The 13,277-nt window shown below is 36.6% G+C and overlaps 1 long non-coding RNA gene across 1 annotated transcript; it reads right to left on the reverse strand.

Moving 5' to 3' along the window:
• Positions 1-6,711: 6,711 nt before the first annotated feature.
• On the reverse strand, positions 6,712-9,120 carry LOC118566122. Its single transcript, XR_004932817.1, has 5 exons — positions 9,046-9,120; positions 8,763-8,876; positions 7,656-7,682; positions 7,392-7,565; positions 6,712-7,313 (listed from the first exon to the last, which is right to left on the reverse strand). It is a non-coding gene; the product is annotated as an uncharacterized LOC118566122 (long non-coding RNA).
• Between the last annotated feature and the right edge of the window lie 4,157 nt (positions 9,121-13,277).

A 13,277-nucleotide genomic window follows, 5' to 3' on the forward strand; every position in this document is an offset into this window, starting at 1 on the left:
AATGGGACAGGATGATGTGAAGATAAAAGGGAACTTCATGTCAAAATAACCTCTCTCTCTTGCCTTTTGGTCAAATAGAACATTGCCTTTGTACTTAGCAGTAATGTTTGCTAGATCCTAGTTGTAAATACAACAAGAATGTCCCAAAGCCAAAGCCAAATTTTGACTTGGAAAGTTGCAGGTCTTTCCAATAAAACTGCTGTAACACAGAAAAAGCGGTAGTAGTTCCTCACGATCTCAGGGGCTGCTGGCAGTCCACCACCAGGGGCTGCTCCCAGGCTTGGTGGAGGTCCCACTAAGACAGCTGTGTCCAAACCTTTTGACACTTAGGCCAAAATTGTCAAATCATAACTACTTGAGGGCCAAAAAATGACTGAAATTACCCCACAAAGCTATACTGTGAATTTCTTTGACCTGTTCCACAATATATGAGGATGGAATATTTTTATTTGACAAATTTGTCTGACTTTCTGTTAGAAAGGCGCAAATACAACATTGTAGACCCACAAGTTATTCAAACGTGGTCATCCAGATGGCAAATTCTTTTGAGCTTGTTTAAAAAGAGTGTAAAGGTTGTCAGCGTTCAAAAAAGCCATTCTTAAGCATTTTCATTTGTTGAATATGTCCAAGAATATTTACAGCATGTGACAATATGTCAGATGTTATGAATTTCATATTCATAACTCAGACTAGAGTCTCAGACTTGAAGGCTTTGGGTTTTGAGACTTTAGAGCAAAAGTCTATGTTGGGTCTGAAGATTTTGTGACTTACATACAACTTGAGTCACAATCTAAAGCTCCCGTCTTCTCTGTCAGATACACACACGTATACAAAAGACACATATGGATGCAGATACACTCACACAATCATACTCACACACACAAGCATAAGGTTACAGATGATGCTTTGCTATAATGCTTATAGTTGCAGTAAAACACATTTAAATCAACTTTCTTGGTTAATTTCTTTTTTTTAATATAATCTTTTAATTTCTTGCTATTGAGGTTTGATGTTTAGACTCCAGGTCAATTCAATGTTCAAACCTTATTTTGTTTTTAATTCAATTGTACATCACCATCTAAAAAACTTATTTCCATTCATTTTGATTTCAAACCCCGTTTGAGTCTGAAAAAGTATTTCCAATTAAGCCAAGGCATCTCTGATTAACTTCCTGGTGATTGATAGCATTTATGGGAGTCACATAACCACATGTCCTTCCAGTAGATTATGAGAAATGTACACAAAGGAACTTTTGTTGATGTTATTCCAATGGTGGGTATGAGTTGATGCTTTTTTTGGCACGCCACAAGTCTTATTTCACTTCTGTTCGACTATCTTATGCGAAGCAGTGGCACACATTGTACTGTAAAGCCTCCATTTATAAGCATTTGAAAGCATAAAACAGAGATAAATATAATTTTCATATCATATTATTTGAAGTTAGAACCACAACAACTAGCTGGTCTCACTGGTTTCCCAACCTACAACTCCTGTAAAACGGGCTCAGCTCTGGTTTAAATTCTTCCCAGATCCGAGCTCAGACTGCTGAGACCAAGGTGAACTTAGTGTAACGTCAAAGGAAGGAAAGCTGTTTTAACTTTTTTTTAAATGTAGAAGATTTGACACGTTTAAAGAGTTAGATTTGTTTAAGTGAGGTTCTGTAAAGTTATCATTGGTAATTGTTCCCTGTAATAGGAAGATGCCATATCACAAGATGCTTGTTGGAAATGAAAATAGAAACCTCGCAGCAGTTGATGCTACCAGCTAATCAGTCGTACCCACCATGGGTTTCATATGACTCTGAAAATGTTCATTTCAGTGAACTATAACCTTCTGTTAGATGTTAAAAGCGTACAATTTCACAACAGGCCATTGTTGCTATGAGGTGTCACCTTGCTTGAGCCGCTGTTTGTCTGCCGAGTACATCTGCCAGATCAGCTGCGACTTGTCAGTCTCTCTAGCTCAGCCAAGAATGGAGTGAACATCCGGATTATTGCTTTCTAATCTAGGCCTTCAGTCGTGCAGCAGCATCAAAATGCTATGTTTTTGTGGTCTCCAAATCACGCAGTTGCTAAAAAAATGATTCCCAACAATGATTAGCTGATACGGCTAATTAGCCAATGACTATAGGTTCAACCACAGATGTTGTCCAGCTGAGCTAAACAGCACCGATGGCCTGCTGTTGTTCATTAGCATAGGATAGCATCACTTTGATATCAACATTTTCAGTTTGAGTTGTTTTAAACTGCAAATGTCAGCTAAATCAAAGCCATTTAACAAACTACCTGTTAGCTTCTGCCACACTACCACACATTTAGATTTTAAGTAAGATGATATGATATCTTTAAATAAGGGAACTGATACCATTGGTAACTTAACAGCATTAAACTAAAGGCTAACACTGTATAAACTACAAGAAAAAATGTGTCACTGTTGTTTGATTTATGGATATTTCATTTCCAGATTAGCTTGAGTTAGTTCACAACAAGTAGTACTCCTAATGTTAGTTTTGCCTGAGCAATCTGTGTACACAATCTTTTGACAAGACAATCCACATTGTTGTAAGAGTGAAACTGAATCTGCGGGCGGCTGCTTTCATGCGTCAGGAATGCTCCGGTTTCTGTTCCCTCGCTTTACTTTTTTGGATGTGGGCTCAGCGACTGCTCCTCTCTGACACACACCAGAACGCAGCGCGTTTCAAAACACAAGGAGACTTGTCGCACACAAGCAGAGCACTGCTCAGAGACTGTGACCTAAGCAGACACATGTGGAGGAACAGCTGTGCCAAGCAGCTTATGAAACCTGCAGGACCAGTTCCTGAAGCGGGCCAAAGGCAAGCCGGGGACAGAGGGGGGAAGAAAGAAAAGAGAGAGAAAAGAAGAAAAGTGGAGAGACAAACACTTGAAGCAAAGGCCATTCACTGGAAAGAATGATGGCTTGAGATGAAGTTTAAATGGTGAGTAATTGAAACATTGCTCAGGTTTCTTACAAGAACTTTTGGTACTGTATCGCCACCTGCTGGTCAAAAACATTAATGGCAGATATATGTATATATATATATATATATATTAGGGCTGGGCAACGATTAAAATATTTAATCGCGATTAATCGCCATGATTAATCGCGATTAATCGCGATTAATCGCATTGTATTTACAAACTCCAAGAAAGAATTCAAAAGTAGTGTAAAGAGCACTTTTATTTTAATGTTCTGCTGCCATATGAACAAAAGTGTTGTAACATTTGTAGCACTTATTTTATACTGGATATTTTCAACCCATCTATTGAATTTAGTGCACTAGTTGATCTTTTCTTCATAAGAGAACAGCAAGCACTGCAGCCAAAATATGGCCTTTTTTGACCTGCTGTATATTAGCCAGTCCCTAAGCTTGATGTATCATGAAACTGTTGACCTTTTGGGTTTTGTGGTTTTTATTTTATTATTACAATTAAATAATAATAATAATAATAATAATAATAATAATAATAATAATAATAATGTTATGTTCAGTGTTTTTTCGCTAATCCACCTCTTATATATTTCAATCCTTATGTAATTGTGTCTGTGTTGTGTGCACCTGCCTGTTGCTTTAATCCTATAAATTTCCCCGTCGTGGGATAAAAAAAGGATTAGCTAATGTTATCTTATCTTAAATAACACTTTTTAATATATGTACTGGGTTCTTTCAAGGTCTTAATTACATGTTATGTGTGGGCTCCAGTAACATCCATCCATCCATCCATCCATCCATCCATCCATCCATCCATCCACTGATCTACCTGGATGTTCCCTGGAGGACTGAAACGCCTCAGTCAGAGACATCAGTCTGTGGGTCTGTCGGGGCAATGACAGAAGTTTCGTCTCCTCTCTCCGTTTCTGGGGCTCGACGTTTTCATGTTTTTTCACGTGCTTAGATAAATTTGTTGTGTTTCCACTAAAATGAACCGGCTTTTTACAAAACATACAGCTTGATTTCATTTACGGTATTAAAATAAAGCCAAACGGTGCTACTTCCCCTGTTCATGTTTTTTCACTGCAGCGGTCTCTCTCCGCTGTTTGTGTATTAAGCTTGTGTGAGAGCTGAGTGGGCGGGCCAGGCTGAGCCTGCGTGCTGATTGGCTGGCGCCGCTGAGCCATGTACGAGAGGGGAGGGGGGGAGTGCTTCCGTGACAGCGCACTGCAGTCAGCGCGCCTGCTGACTGACACTGACTGAAAGCATGATGTGAGCAACATGCGTTAATGCGCGATAAAATAAATATCGCCGTTAATAGTCTAATGAATTAACGCGAAATTAACGCGTTAACTTGCCCAGCCCTAATATATATATATATATATATATATATGTGTATATATATGTGTATATATATATGTGTATATATATATGTGTATATATATATGTGTATATATATATATGTATATATATATGTGTATATATGTATATATGTATATATATGTGTATATATATATGTGTGTATATATATGTATATATGTATGTATGTATATATATATATATATATATATATATATATATATATATATATATATATATATATATATATATATATGTGTATATATATGTTAGGGCTGGGCAACGATTAAAATATTTAATCGCGATTAATCAGGGCGATTAATCGCGATTAATCGCATTGTATTTACAAACTCCAAGAATGAATTCAAAAGTAGTGTAAAGAGCACTTTTATTTTAATGTTCTGCTGCCATATGAACAAAAGTGTTGTAACATTTGTAGCACTTATCAGTAACACATATTTAGTGTAAAGCTCAACTTAAACATGTAAAACAAAAGATAGCAATAATAATAAATTAAAGCTTATTGCCACTGACAGGGAATTATTTATGGGGAAAAAATCTACCAAAAACAGGCAATTTCTGAGGTAACAGCAGGGAGCAGCATTACCATTTTATGTTCACTACCAAAGTTTAACTTGGCAGTGGTTACAACTAACTTGTTTCTGTCATATTCCATGCTGGAAGAACTTTAAACTGAAATGCTTGCTAACTCGATATGCTTGCGTTGCTTGCGTTTATTTGACGTTGACACGCGGTTTTTTGTTGTTGTGCATATAGTGAATGGCAGGGAAAAACAGGCAAAAACACATGGATACTTTGAAACGAGAAGCGACTTCACCAACGGCGTCGATGCAGACCCCCGCTCCGCTCCGCACAAAACTTGTTCCGGCCGTCAACTCACCGCCTCGCCTAAGCCAAGTACACCTCGCTGCAGCCTGCGGAAAGGGGGCGGGGACGGACCACTGTCAGTCTCATACCTTATATAGAAATGGGACCATTCCACTCCGGAAATTAAGGGGGCGCCAGTGACACTATTTCCTGTACCAGCCGTGTTATAATAATTATAATATTAATAACGCCATTTGTTTGCCAACCATAAATCAAATTAATATTTTAGAGACAAATGTACATTACATTTACAACACATTTATCCATCCACGCCTATCCCTATAGTGGGATCGTTAGGGCTGCTGCGGTGGATCCTGGACAGATTCCCAGTCCATCGCAGATTAAGAAAACATCCATCCATCCATTTTCTGACCCACTTAATCCCTTATGGGGTCGCGGGGGTGGTTGGTGCCTATCTCCAGCGTTGAGTAAGAAAACAGATATAACCAAATACTTGCTAGTGCTGAAGTTCGAATAACAGATTTTGATGTTTGAATGGTACTCTTAAAATAAATAAATTCAAATCTAAAATATAATAGCCTTTGCCTTATTTAATAAGGACTAGATAGAAAAGAGGTTTGGTCGGTAAGACATTTAGACAACAATTTTTTCCAATTTAGTATGTCCATTTACAGTGCACTTTTGTTCTGTTTATTTGCCAAATATTTCTCTTATTATTCACATTGTGAATACAATTTACAAACAAACCAAAGGACTTTTGAACTTCTAACAAGTGGCATTCCGAAAACTAAGATATACTTCTTTGCAGGCGACCTGGCTCAACTATTATCATTGTTTACCATAATGTCTCATTGGAAACTTTTCTACATAAAACTGATTGGTGTCCCACTATTCCATTTAGAATTTCCACATCAATTCTACCAATTGCAATCGATTCATAAACTGCGCTCCAAATACCTTAAATATCCACTTTTTGCTAAACCAAAAGGGATTCATTTGAAACTTTAAATGTAGCTTCAACCTGGAAAGACTCACACAGAGATAGGTTTTAGAAAGTTTATTTGACAAGAAATAATCTTTGGCGCTCGGAATCCGTCAGTACACATGGTGCTGGTAACCGGCAGAGAGAATGATCCGCTGTGGATGAGGGGTTTTTTTCTATATGAAAACCTTTTTGAATAAAGTCACTGGATACATAAGTTAAACCAATGTGTAAATTCTAACTATAACTATCTTCATCTTATCTGCTCAGCGAATCACTTGATCATGCACCTCTGTCCCAGCCTAACGGCGGCGGTCTCATCTCCTCCACCCTTCATAAAGTCCGGCTTGATGTGTGCAATTGCTCCTCACCTGAGCTTTCCTCACCTCCATCTGGTCTCCACCTTTGTTCAGCATACATTAATCATATGTTTGCAATATGACTATGTAACCGAACAATGTTTTTCTCTGTGCTTGCTTTATTACAAAAAAAAAAATCTAATTCTGACTGATAAAACATAAACAACTTAGCTGTATGTCGGATTTGTAAAGAAAATTTCTATTGATTCCAGTCATTTTTCAAAGATTTTAGGAAACATTTTATTTAAACATATAAAATATTGCAAGTTATTAACTTTGATTGTATGTCAAATTTTTAAAACAAGATTATCAAAATGTTAAACAATGCTGTTACAGTATAGTTACAATAACTTTATTGGTTCTACTCTCTTTAGAACATCTTACAGCCACAATGTAACTTTTTCTGGAACCGACAATATTTCTATGAAAACTAAATGAATGAATGAGCTACAACAAAAAGAACATTCAAAAATTTACATAATATTGAAATAACTCAAAACGAATGACCGCACAAGTTAAAAGGCAAATGTGCTTCATCAGAAATGTTTTAAAATGGCATGTCACACACACAAAAAAAAAAACGAACAATGTGTGACAACAGAAATATGGAAAACAACTGATTCATTCATTATTGACTTTCAGGGCAGCGTCCGGGTATGGCATCACAGTAGTAACGAGGGTACTCCCCTTCCATTTCTGGTGAAGCCCACACAGTCTTTATATTGCCGGTTGCAGGAAGAACACGTTTCGACCCCAAAAGGAATCCGATTTTCTGCTTTGAATGACTCTTAAAATTTATCCCAGTGGATCTCACCTGTTAATAAAAAATATATTTCACGTAGTTCAAATCTAATTTTGCATGTTTAAAGTAAAAATATTCAAAGGTCCTTACCATCCAGCCAAGCAAAGTGAGTCTTCTTCCCGGAAACTGGGTCAGACACAATGGCTTCAAAGCACTTGAAGGCCAATGCCAAGGTATGTCTTGGCATGCCAGGGTGAGGTAAGCTGTGTCTCCCTGTGCTAGTACCACCTCCTGGAGAACAGCTTCAAGTCCATTCAAAGGCATCTGAAAATAAAAAAAATAAAAAAACAGGTGCATTGCAAGACAGTCATACCAGAAGAATAGCTATGACACGTGATTATGAGTGAATCTTACCTGTAAGATTGGCGATATCCTTTGCACCTGCATGGTGAAGAGCATTAAACGCTAGTTAATACTTTATATCGCTCAAGATCTTATCCTTTCCATCTCTAATGGTATAAAAAATGCTGTCCAAATAATGAATTTAATTTTTGTTTTAAATCATTTAGGGTTTTAGTGTCATTTGCACATTGTAAATTTAACTTTAACGTAAATTTAAGAACAAATCGTAATAGCTACTGACATAAAAGGAAAAGGTTAGTACTCATCAGGAAATATACAAATGATTGGTATAAAAAAGCATGTTTGAAATTAATCACTGTAGATTTTTTAACTTTATTGTTACTGTTTTGTAGGATTTAACAATTAATTTTAGAAGTCACAATGGCTTCCAGATAACAGATATATATTCTGCAAAAAATTAATTGAAATTGTAAAAGTGATATTGCTCAAACAGCCAAGGGCAGGTATTAACTAATTAGATTTACTCAATTATTCTGTAACGTTTGACAAAAAAAATAAAAAAATTAGGTCTATTTTTCCTTATGTTGTAATCTTGAGTAAATTTGTTGATACGCAACCCAATGCGTGTAATTTAACTGAATGAAGAACACATTTTAACCTATAAAAAAATAAAACACGATACACAGATAAATGTTGTTCATGGTAGGTTTCTTCTAACCTTAATTTGTTTTCTTGTAATAATATTTTTCATTTTTGGTTAGAAAATGCCGAACAGTGTACATAACTTCATTTTTATTCATGTCTGCTAAAATAAATGGGCAATATTACATCGCACATTATGATCAGTAAAACAGGACTTAATAATAGCCATCTCACAAAATACTTTGTTACTCTTACTTGTGTGTAATTTTGTTTTTGTTTTTTTGCACAGTTACTTATTAAAAATATATTGAAGCAGTGCTACTCGTTATTAGAGCATCACATCTGGGTACTACACCCACATATGATGACAGCTGTTAGTTTATAAAAAATATTTGACTTTCCAGAAATGTAACATTCATGTTCCAAAAACATATTTAAAAATAAAAGAAAAACACTTGAAAACTGATAAGCATGTAAAAAAAATATTTTATATTTTTCAAGTGTTACTTTACATACCGTTATGTTGAGCCATAGCAGCTTTTGCTATATGGTTCTGTACCTTGTGCGACTCATCGGCATTGTATGAGCAAGGGGGACATCAATATGTTGCAAATAGATAGATGCGTGGATCTGTGTGATTAAAATAACAAACAAATTCCATCTAATGGTGCCCTGCTACATGTTAGCCTTCGCTGTATAAATTACGAATTTCACTTGTCTACAGCTGTTAATTATATTTTAAACCTTATCTAAAAAATGATTTACTATGTGAAAACAAGTTTTAAGAAGGTAAAAATACCTTTTGCTGACTTCGTAGGTTTTGCATTATGGATCGTGTGCCGAACATCAGTGGAAGAACCTCTACTTCTTTTAAAGGAGAAGTCCGGTCAAAATCAGAATTCAAACTGCTGAAAGTACTTTAAATATAAAACTACTACATACTGTGCAAAAAATTATACGTTTTTTTAATTAATAATAATTCTCATTTAATCATGTTTATTTGGAGGAATCCATCTTGGTCAAAAATAGTACTGTCACCTCCCATTTTTTGACGTCACTCGGCGGACCCGCTGTTGAGCAAGTTTCAACTGTCGCGCGCACTATTTTCCAAGATGGCGACGGCTGGTGCTCTGTACGAAGCAGAGAGTGATGAAGTACTTAGTGACAGTGATGGGAGTTCTGTGGAGTCATCATCATCTGATAGCGATATGGATGTTTTAGAAGAGTTTCCTGACAGAAACTGGACTTTTGACGGAATCCAGCGCACCTATTTCCATTGCAAACTCAGTCGGGTCCTACAGTATATATGTATACACGCGTGTGTGTGTGTGTGTGTGTGTGTATGTGTGTGTGCGCTCCGCGCAGCACGGCTTTGAGCCGTGGAGCGCGCACACACATACACACACACACAGAGCGGAGGAGAGTGACTTAAGTTAGCTGATTATTATAGTATAAGTATTAAAATATAAGAGCATTCCAGCACATGCTGGGAGTAGCACAGCTTTGCACGGCGCTGCAGCTGAGCGCGCGCACACACAAACACACACACACACACACACACACACACACACACACACAGAGCGGAGGAGAGATCGCTGAAGTGACTTAAGTTAGCTGATTATTATAGTATAAGTATTAAAATATAAGAGCATTCCAGCACATGCTGGGCGGAGCACAGCTTTGCACCGGGGCTGCAGCTGAGCGCGCGCACACACAAACACACACACACACAGAGCGGAGGAGAGATCCTAAAGTGACTGTTGAAATAAGCAATATTTTTTCCACTTTTACCAGTTGTGTTGGAACATCCGATGGCCATGCACGTGGGCATTGTTGGTTCAGCAAAAGCTCGTGGGAATGTCAGCGGTGAAGTCCTCTGGAAATCCGAAAAAAATATTGATGATCGCAGCTGTGTAGAACGGCTCCTATTGACTTTGCATGGAAAGCGGAGAGAAATGCTGTCGCCGCTTCCGCTTTTCCACGCCCCAGGATGTGATGTCAAACACCCCTTACTGCCCAAATATGGGCAGTAATGTCAGCCCCCATACACAGTGATTCAGACGACAATTTATGTTTTTATTTTCTTATTGATTAAAGATAAGTTCATTAAATAACCACAAACGTATTAGTTTTAGCTATAGCTAATGATACCCTGATTTTTCCTTGTTGACCGGACTTCCCCTTTAATCGACTTCTCAACTCCGCTTCTTTAAGGTACTAGTGATAATGAAAATAGCGCCCCCTTCATTTCCGGAGTGCAATAATCCCATTTCCATATAAGGTATGGGACTGACAGTGGTCCGTCCCCGCCCCTTTCCGCAAGGCTGCAGCGAGGTCCTTCTCGCCTAAGCGGGAAACACCCACTGAGCTATATAGCTCAGTGGAAACACCGCCTTCCGCATGTCGGCTTTGTTTTTTTCCGGCCAGCACCTTTCTTCCTCTGAATCCGAGGCTTGGCTGACAGCGAGGTTATTGGCGCATTATCGCCACTTACTGTTCTGATTCAAACCCCTACACCGCAGCAACAGACCTTTACAAAATAAAAGCATGTGAGCAACATGCGTTAATGCGCGTTAAAGAAAATATCGCCGTTAATAGTCTAATGAGTTAACGCAAAATTAACGCGTTAACTTGCCCAGCCCTAATATATATATATATATATATATATATATATATATATATATTATATATATATATATATATATATATATATACATATATATATATATATATACATATATATACATACATACATACATATATATATATATACATATATATACATACATACATACATATATATATATATACATATATATACATACATACATACATATATACATACATATATATATATATATATATATATATATATATATATATATATATATATATATATATATATATATATATATATATATATAAACCTCCTAAAACAAACTTGTAAAAGTCAATTTATTGGTCTCTCTCTATGCGACACAGAAGCAATAAACCACATTGTTCAGGAGAAACAAAAGAAAACTGATGGATGTTGCAGTAGGGATTCATGACCAACCAGGGCCACAAAGTAAATAATGAGCACAGGTTTTGATGCGTCAACATTTTATTTTCATTAGCGCCTGAAACAGACTCGGAGACATACTGCAGTCCTAATGTAGCATTTGGTCCAGAAACATTTTATTTAAAAGGGATCTGCAGATAACAAAAGAAAAAAAAATAAAGCCAATGGTAATATGACCCGATGAATGGGGAATGACTGACATAATAAATAATGACAAATGCCAGGACAAAAAATACTGCCATGAATTTAAAATCATAAGCCTGACACATACAAATTAAAGACACACAAAACGAAAACATTTACATCTATCAAAGTTGAACAGTCAATTTAAATCTAAATATTGTTTTTTAAATGTGTATATTCCTACACGGGATTCTTTTTCCCCAATAGAAACCCAAAAAGGCTTTCAAAAACATAATATTTACACATAAACCAGAGTGTGGAAATGTAATATCCTGAAGGTATAAGCTTTATTTTATGTGACTAGATACTATATCATAACATTGTAATACAACATGTCTCATTGTTTAGCAGGTGACTGTAAAAAGAAATATGGCAAAAACACTATTTGGCTTGTGAAAAACATGGCATCTCCGGTGTACGCTGCAAGGAAAATAAATGAGTAGCAGATTATTTTGCTCTAGTCTCTTTCTGTACGTGAATCAACAACATTTTCCAAATCTTTTAACTGTACATCTCTAAGTTGACCTTCAGTATCACGGTCATAAGGCCACAGTATACTGGAACTTTAGCAGGTGAAGATTGTGATTTACAATAGTGCTTTTTTTAACTTTAACATACAAAACAAATAATAATAATAAAAAAACTAAATTTAATTATATGAGTCTGTATATTCAACTAGGCTAAAATAAGTTTCTAATAAGTATAATCACTTTGATGACTTTGGGTCATTTAAAATGAATAAAACCCAACCAGTATTTTATTTGTTCATTTTCAGTTTTTATGAGGAGACATGGAAACTGGAAAACTTCAGTGTGAGATGACCTAATTATTTTCTGCTAGCCAGAAATGACTCGGAGTGATGCAATAGGGCCCAAAGTAACGTCCCTGTTATGGGTGGTTATGCAGTCAGTGCTCCGCCAGTCCAGTAAATATTTAAAAGCTCTTTGGAAGCACATAGAAACAATAAGATTTGATAGATTCTGACCTGACTGAGAACTAAAGTGGATTACATCTGTGCAATTTAGCTTCAAGTGCTTCGTTTCAGTTCCCTTCTACTTGTAAACATCTGCTTCTCACTTGTGGTTACAGTTGGAAGAGCGTTAGCTTAGCTTCGCTTAGCATAAGCTAAGTTAGATACTAGCTAGTGTTAGCTTAGTTTAGCATTAAAAAAAAGTTATAAGGGAAAAGCCCTTGCTTCAGAGCTAAATTTTGGAATGTGATGCAACGGTGAAAGTGGTATTCATCTTTCTTTTTTTCAGGCAGTAACTGAATATTATGAAGGTGTTTATCTTTAAGCCGGATACCTGAGATTGGACATACAAACACAATTGAGTTTAGATTCTCCAAAATCAAGCAAAACCAAAATAAGGCACCTGATGCTCAGCTGCTACTTTTTTTCCAGGTACCACGGCTGGAGTGCCTTCGGAGCAGCTGTAATTCGTTTGGGCATAGATTCAATTCAAAAAGTGATTTGACGTGACAGGATCGTGCAGCTGATGCAGGTTTGTCTGCTGCACGTCTATGACCCATGGCTTTGACGTTCCATCGCATCACTGAGGATTACTACTGGATTGAGATCTGGGGACTATGGAGGCCGTTGGAGCACAGTGAAGGCATCGTCATGTTCAAACCCATTTGAAAAGATTTCACCTTTGTGACATGGTGACCTATCTTGGCGGTAGTAGCCACAGGAGAAAGGGAACACTATATATATATATATATATATATATATATATATATATATATATATATATATATATATATATATATATATATATATATATTGT

The sequence above is a fragment of the Fundulus heteroclitus genome, chromosome 2, assembly GCF_011125445.2.
Source record: "Fundulus heteroclitus isolate FHET01 chromosome 2, MU-UCD_Fhet_4.1, whole genome shotgun sequence".
Lineage (NCBI taxonomy): Eukaryota > Metazoa > Chordata > Actinopteri > Cyprinodontiformes > Fundulidae > Fundulus > Fundulus heteroclitus.